The 8,625-nt window shown below is 37.3% G+C and overlaps 1 pseudogene; it reads left to right on the top strand.

The window, feature by feature from the left end:
• Nucleotides 1–325: 325 nt before the first annotated feature.
• On the top strand, nt 326–3,091 carry LOC101581200 (annotated as a pseudogene).
• The last annotated feature ends 5,534 nt before the right edge of the window (nt 3,092–8,625 follow it).

Genomic DNA, 8,625 nt, shown 5'->3' with positions numbered 1-8,625 from the left:
GTAATTTAAATTTATTTGCAAAACAACAGAAAGGCAGAAAAAAATATATAAAGCACACAGATGTGAATCCACTAGAGCTTGTACGGCTCCCTCATATTTCTACTCTGGTCACTCCGCAACTAACAACAGGCACGGTGTGTCCCACCTAAGGAAGCAGCAACACACAAAGAACAGCCCACTGACCTTGGAATCATGACAACACATTTCGTTGACATTACTGTTTTATTTTTTTCAGAGTAATACCAATTAACAATAAGCCTTTACTGCTAAATGTTTGTCTGAGTAAAACAGAAATAAAGATGGGCTAAACACCACATTGAAGGAAATGGGGGAAACCAGGGACAAGACGTGTGCAGTTGAGAAGCAAGTGTATGGAATGGATGAGCAAGAGGAAGGCAGAGTGGAAGTGGTGGCATGTGGAATGTGCATGCAATAGTTCTCCAAGATGATTGCAATTATTCTATATCACAAATGTAGCAAAAAAAAGAAAGAAAAGGGAAAAGTGTAAACAATAAAAAATTGCCTACATGTGTATGTCTTCATTCATGGCTTTCTTTGAAGCAAATTTTGGATTATTATCAGAAACAATGAAATTTCTCTCATGAGTTGGAAGAAGACATGCGTCTATCTAGTTGTGCAGCAAACTGTCTACATTCCCAGCACAAGGGAGACTTCTTTTTCACAGGCTCACCAGCATTTGTTATTGGTTGATTGCTCAATATTAGCTATTTTTCTTACTGAGATGGACTCTCCGTGCTGTTTTGTTTAGCATTTCTTGAAAGACAAAAATGCTGTTGAATATTTTCCTCATCTATTTGTTTGCTGTTTGCACTTCTTCATCTGTGTGGTGTCAGATACTCTTTTTTTGGACTGAATCTTTACATTTGCAGGGCTGATTTTTATTTTAGTTCTTTATATATTCTGATATTAGTCCTTTCCTGAGAAGCAGCTAGAAAGGAAAAAGTTACATTAACATTATTTGGGGATGCCATGATGTTCTACATAAAAGCCCCCCAAAACTCCACCAAGTGAATTCAAGATTTAATAATCAAATTCAGTGTTATAGCTGAATACAAAGTTAACACTCAACAATCAACAGTATTGCTGTGCACAAATGACAAATTCAGAGAGAAAATTTTGGAAGCCACACATTTCACAATAGTAAAGAGAGAGAGAGAGAGAGAGAGAGAGAGAGAGAGAGAGAGAGAGAGAGAGAGAGAGGAGAGATTTAATGCAATCCTGATCAAAATACCAATAGAGTACTCTGGTTTCTCTTCAGATTGTATAATAATGTTCCCCCTCCCCCCCTTTTTTTTTCCTTTTAACCAATACCATACCTCTAAGAATTAGAGAAAACAATCCCTAAATTAATTTGGAACATGAAGAAACCAAGAATACTTAAAAATTCTTCAGGACAGAGAAGACCCAGGTAGACCCTCTGGGCCACACTGGACTGGGCGTTTGTGCCTCACATTAGTTTCCGCTTCTTGCTCCCCCTGCTGCTGTGAAGACCCTGAACCCCAAGGCCAAGGTGGCCTGTGCACAGGCAGCACCCAGGGTCAACATCAGCACAGCAAGGGACTGCAACACGTGATGAGGACCGACTTGGGGCCTGTAGGCACCATGAAGATGCTCATTTCTGGTCCCCGAGATATCAAGCTTACTAAAGATGGCAATGTGCTGCTTCGCGGAATGCAAATTCAACACCCTACAGCCTCTTTGCACAGCCTCCTTAATCACAAAAGTAGCAACAGCCCGGGATGCTATACCTGGTGATAACACTGTTTCCAATGTCCTGATTATGGAGAGCTGCTCAAACAGGCAGATCACTACATTTCTGAGGAGCTTTATCCCCGAATAATTACTGGAGGTTTTGAAACTGCAGAGCAAAAGGCCCCACAGTTTTTGGAACAAGTCGAAGTAAACAGGGAGATGGACAGGGAGATACAGATGTGGCCAGAACATCTCTGTGTAGTAAAGTTCATCCGGAACTTGCAGATGTCTTAGAAGAGGCTGAAGTGGATTCCATTTTGGCCATTAGAAGAAAAGATGAACCTATTCACCTGCTCATGGTAGAGATTATGGAAATGAAACATAAATCGCTAATTGATACAAGCTTAATCAGGGGGCTTGTTTTGGACCATGGAGCATGGCACCCTGATAGGAAAAAAAGAGTGGAAAATGGCTATACTCTCACGTGCCATGTCTCCTTGGGATATGAGAAAACAAGTGAATTCTGGCTCTTTCTACAAGAGTGAAGAAGAGAGAGAAAATCTAGTAAAAACTGAAAGGAAATTCATTGAAGATAGAGTTTAAAAAATAGTAGAACTGGAAAAGAAGGTCTGTGGTAACTGAGACAGAGGATTTGCAGATATTAATCAAAAGGGAATTGATTCCTGCTCCTTGGATGCTTTTGTAGAAGAATGCACCGTAACTCTGTGTCTGGCTAAGGGGAGAAACGTGGAGAGGCTCATGCTTGCTTGTGCTGGGGCAGCTCTCAGTTCCTTGGATGGGCTAACTCCTGACTGTTTGGGACGAGCAGGACTGGTTTATGAGTAGACTTAGGGAGAAGAGAAGTTCACCTTTATTGAGAAATGCAACAACCTCCTCTCTGTCACATTAGTGATCAAAGGACCAAATAAGCACACCCTCACTCAGATCAAGGGCACAGTAAGAAATGACTCGAGGGCTGTCAAAAATGCTATCGATGACAGCTGTGTGGTTCCAGGCGCTGGTGCAGTAGAAGTGGCAACAGTAGAAGCACTGATGAAACACAAGGCCAGCGTGAAGGGTTGGGCCCAGCTCAACGTTCAGGCATTTCCCAAGACCTTGCTCATTGTTCCCAAGGTTCTTGCTCAGAACTCTGGCTTTGATCTTCAGGAAACATTAAAGTTCAAGCAGAACATGTCCAGGTAGGTCAACTCTGGGTGTGGACTTGAACACGGGTGAAACAATGGTAGCCTCAGAAGCGGGCATGTGGCATAACTACTGTGTGAAGAAACAGTTGCTTCCCTCCTGCACTGTGATTGCCACCAATATCTTCCTGGTCGACGAGATCATGCGGGCTGGAATGTCCTCTCTGAAAGGTTGAGGGGATGCTTCCTGTATCGTACGAATCCCGAAGACTGTGGAATGATCCTGAGGAGTAGAGTTGTGGAATTTTTGTTCAAGCTTCAAGTGATTTTCAGAGGATTTTTTTCCCACATGAAAAAGAGAGAACACTTGGCAACTATTCAAATTATGATGCTGTAGAATTCTAACTACAGAATTTTCTAGTTGCACTGAGTGCACACACGGGAAGCAAGACCTTTGTAATCACCCAGAGAAAAGGTGGCTTTATTTTAGCTGCATTAATATAAGGTTAATAATTGTTTATTAAATATTCCTTCGAAAACAATTTTAATGATTTAATAATTCCCTGTGGATGTGTTCTAAATTAAGGAACAGCTCCCTGTGAAAGATCTGAATAATTTAAAAATTTGAATGCCCCTGTCACCTTCGTATAAATTTCTACGTAAAATCACTTGGACTTCTAAAAAGAAAAATCTTCAGGACAAAGGTAAGACATGTGGCATCAAAAGCTGAAATTATACTACAAAGCCACAGTGATAGAGCAGCATGATACTGGCAATGAAACACTTCTAAGGATCATTATAACAGATTAATGACGCAGAAACCACTCCAAATGCATACAGTTACCTTATCTTTGAAAAAGGATGAAAAACCCCTACTAGAAGAAAGATAGGGCATTTAGTAACAAATGTTAGAAAAAACTGCTCTCAAGAAGCCAAAGACTGAAACTATTCTCATGACTGTCACCATACACTGAGCTAAAATAAAAATAGATCCAAGTTCTATTAAAACAGATCTGAATATTGTGGAAGAGGCAAAAATGTAGAACTCTTGATACTGGTGTAGGCAAACACTTGATGAATAAAACCTCATTTTCACAAGAAATATTACAAAGAATTAATAACTGGAATCTCATGTTATTAAAATGCTTTTGCATAACAAAAGAAATCATCAATGGAGTTCAACTTTTGTTGGATGTCAAAAAAATTTAGAAAGTTATCAATATAGAATTTGCAAATTATTATAGCCAAAACTAATGCTCAAGCTTTTTGGGAAGATTTTGTTTATGAATCTACCACAGCAGCTGATGGTAGAGACACTTTTGTGCCTTTAAATTGTTATGCTGGTTGTGCAATTCGAATCCTATGCCTTCTGCATGCCTTTCTTTAATTGAAGATACTTACCTTAGGCAATATCAATATTTCCATGTTTTTCAGTGTCCAAATTATTTTATTTTCAATAGATGTACCTTATATGTGACAGTAGCAGTACACATCATTACATACAATAGTAATATTTTATCTGCAAGAGTAATATTTTACCTTCAAGTAGCAACAAATGGATCATAGATATGTGACAACATAACAAGAAATGTCAGGCTATAAGTCAAAATAAAAGCATGAAGGTAAACATTTGGTGATAATATATTTATTATAGTAGAATACAATACTCTGTCTTTACTGTACTAAGCATTGGAAAACTATGATTTATATATTGTGTCATAACGTATTTGTATACATATATAATGTGCAATTATTAAATCAATTTAGTTGATGTATCCATCATTTCACATATTTATAATTTATTTTTCCAAAGAGAAACATTTTAATTTTTGGTCAGCATCTCCTTTTCCTGAAAATCTCAGGCTTTGTTAACCACTATTCCTCTTTCTGCTTCTGTGAGTCTGATCTCCTACTTACATGAGAATACGTATAAAACTAGGCTGTTTTCTGTTACTGTAATAAACTACTTGAGGTTATGTTTATTTAAAGAAATTTATTGATCTCACAGTTTTGGAGGCTGAACATTCCAAATGTGGCACCCACATTGATTTTACTTGTATTGAGGTTCACGTTGGCTACATCATCCCTTGATAGATCGAAAAATGGGGAGGAGGGCAACGAGATAGCTCAGCAGTCTAAAGCACCTGCTTAGGCAAGCTTAGGCAAAGTGCAGGGACAGGAGTTCAATCCCCAACACTACATGTCTCACCAGCCCAGCCCCTGGGGTGGGCTGAGCCAGGCACAAAGTGAAATAAAAAAGAAAAGAAAAGAATAAAAATGGAGGGCTCACATTGAAGATGTAGATATCATATATTAATCTGCTTCCCCATTACTAGGAAAAATGTGGGACATGCACAACTTAAGGAGGAAATGGTTCATTTGTCCAGTGAATCATTTCGGAGGCTTTAGTCTGTGATTGGCTGGCCTCAAGAAACATGGCAAATGGAGCGCTGTGCAGTGGAAGGGGTCACTTCACGATATCTAAGAAAAGTACAAGGAAAGAGAATTGTCGGGAGCAGAAGATGATCCACAAGGCTTCTCCTTCCTAAATCGAGGCAAACACACCCTGCACTGTTCCTTAGTAACGTGACAGGTGTCATTCAAGCCAATCACCTTGATGAGAAAGATTCACTGTCAGGGGGATTTATGAAGGTAAAAGAGCTATAGAGTGGAGAGGACTTGGTTTTGTTTCTTTGTAATCGCCCCCCGCCAGTAGAATTCCTAGGGCAGTGTTCCCAATGCCTTCCCACTATGGGCAGCATCTTAATGATCCACCTCTTCTTTATGCCACCACTTAGAAGCCTATACCTCTAACGCATATTTTCTTGGGTAAAGATCATAACCAAAGCAGGTGAAATCATATCTCATTGTGAGTCTGGTTTTCATTCTCAAGCAATTAATGATGTTGAACTTTTTTTCATGTATTTTTGACTATATCTTTGTTTAAGAAAGGTCTTTTTCAGTCTTTTTGTCTATTTTTAATCAGATTTTTTTTGGTCTAGTTAGTTGCGTGAGCTCCTTATGTATTTTGGATATTGATCCCTGTTGGATATATGACTTACAAATATTTTTCTCTGACTACTTATTACTGCAAGTTTGTATCCTGAGAATCTACCATGATTATTAGTTTTAGCATATTTGGGTGAAATGATTTGGAATTTTCTCTATAAAAAATAATGTCAACAAAAAAAAATGTCAGCAAAGTGGTATGAGTTCCACGTTCTTCATTATTTAGATGTCTTTTATTTTCTAATTACCCTTGGGAAGACTTTCTCTCATGTATTCAAAACACATTTACAAAGTTATAAAATGTGCCTCACATCCATTGGCTTTATAACTTTTAGAAGATACTTTATCTCAAAAATATAACTGTGAACAGAACAACATTGTGTGTATAAAGTTTATAGTATTGTAGGCAATTAGAAATAATAGTAAATCTGCTTATATGCTCACTTCACATAATGAAAACTTAAAGATACTCTTGGGTTCATTACATAAGTGTGTGTGTGTGTGTGTGTGTGTGTGTGTGTGTGTTCAATTTAGTGTTACAAAATAATGGACAGAAAAAAACAAGCAAAAATGATGCAAAATTTGTAGTTAGGGGCTGTGGATGATTGAGATGATACAGCTTATACATATTCCATCTTTTGCGTTCTTAACTAAAGTTGATAAAGTAATACAAATTTTATTTATATGTTATTTAAGACAAAAATTCAAAACTTTAACTTTTTAAAGTTTTGAAACATATACAGTACAATTAAAATATAAAGACTCTGGAGATTATGTAAGACTAAGAAGGCTTAGAATAAAGAGAATCTGATTAGTTACTATACATCTGTATGTAAAAAGTAATTTAACTTTATGTATATACAAATTTAGATATATAATGAAAAGATATGCACATATAATGATAATGTAGTGTTGTGCTACATGGTACCTGTGTTCCTTCAAGACGATTTCCTAGTGACATCCTAGCAATTGCAATGTTGAAGTGCTCACCCGACTTATGCTGTGTCTGTGCACTTGTAGGAATCTGTTGTGGACAGGCTTATTGCTCCACTGGTTCTGTGACAGTGCAGCACACGGCTATGCAAGAGCATGTTTCACATTAATGATGATCAACATGTGACTGGTTATGTGTCCACCATAAAGTGCTATGTATCGATGTTTTGGTGTATAATTTTATTCTTAAAAATGTTTGCTGTAAAACATTATGCCATGTTATGAGGTTGTGCTGGTAGCCTCATATGTCCCCAATTTACCTAGTGTCTAGACTGTATCCTGAAACTGTACTCAGCGACTGACTCTTACCATCCAGGTACGAGAACACTTCCCAATAATCTTGCTAAGATGACCCTGCTTCCAAATGTATTTCTCAGGATGTATTCACACTGCATATGATATTATTTTGAAATTTTCCATATAGGCATTAATATTTTAATTTTTAAAAAACCATTAAGAGAAACAATTGAGTTGCTTGCTGCCTCCTGCCTGTCATTAACTGTTTCCTCTCTGCCTTGACACTCAGTCTTGGAGCCAGCTGAGCATGGACTGAATTTTCTACAAAATGGGGGAAAAAATAAATCTCTCCTCTTGCAAGAAAGAAAGAAATAAAGAAATAAATAAGGAAAGAAAGATTGAATAAAAATATTGATATATTTCACAATTGCATTGTGAATTCTGAGACAACTACTAAAATGACACATTTCATTAGCCATGATAAAACATACATAGTTACTCATCGTTTTTAGGAAAAATATTTTATTTCTCATATACAGTTTTGTTCTTGAATTCTAAAAGATGCTTTTCTTAGAGTGCATAAAACTTGAGAAATATACCTAGGAAAGTGATAGTTTGTTAATCATTTAGAAAGCCAAGTTTACTGGAGCCTTCAAGATCCTGCTGTGTGTTATGGAACCATCAGTAAATCAGGTACTTCTTGTGGGACATATACAGTTAATTATCTGAAGTTTAATGTTATTTCTAAAACTATTTGCAAGATTAAAACTGTGTCATTAAATGTTGTAACATTTCTTGCATTTTTGTTTACTGATAGTACTACATCCATCAGAACACATATAGTCACACATTTACAAGCTCACGAACACTTATGTAATTTCGTTGTTTCATTACTGTGTATCATAACTACATTGTAAGTCCTGAGACAATGGCAGATGTACACACTGTGCTCAGAAATAGTATAGAGACTTTTATTTAAATGCTATTTACTGTTTTCCCTAAAATTAAAATTTTGAAAAGTTATACTATAATATTTCACTTAAAATGAAATAAACTACCACTTTGTAAAAAATCTCCGATTCTGCCTACTCTTCTTTGTCAGTAAGCATTTGTACTTTCTCTTGTACAGTGTATCACATTCATTGACTGTGCCTCCATCACCAAATTTGGGAAAGTTTCAAAAATATCTGTTTTTGTTTCCCTATTTTAATTTTTATTAGTACATGTTTGAAAGTATAGATTATTACATTCAGTAGGGGTGGCCAAATAACTCAGCAGATTAAAGTGCCTGCAAGCAGGCACAAGGGCTCAGGGTTCAATCCCTGGTCTTGCCAGGCTGGCCCCGCGCCCGGGGTATGCTGAGAAGGCCAGCGAGACTGGGTGTGTTAGCATGCCTGTAATCCCAGCTCTTGGGAGGCCGTGAACAGGTGGATCACTAAGAGTCTGATCTAGTAGTGAGACCCTGAACACCCTGTAGACCCTTCCCTAAAATACAAAGAAAAGATTATTACATTCATTGTAGGAAATATAT

The sequence above is a fragment of the Octodon degus genome, unplaced genomic scaffold (assembly GCF_000260255.1).
Source record: "Octodon degus isolate 3935 unplaced genomic scaffold, OctDeg1.0 scaffold00009, whole genome shotgun sequence".
Lineage (NCBI taxonomy): Eukaryota > Metazoa > Chordata > Mammalia > Rodentia > Octodontidae > Octodon > Octodon degus.
Note: the sequence above shows the minus strand (reverse complement) of the source record. Positions and strands in the feature narration are given on the sequence as shown.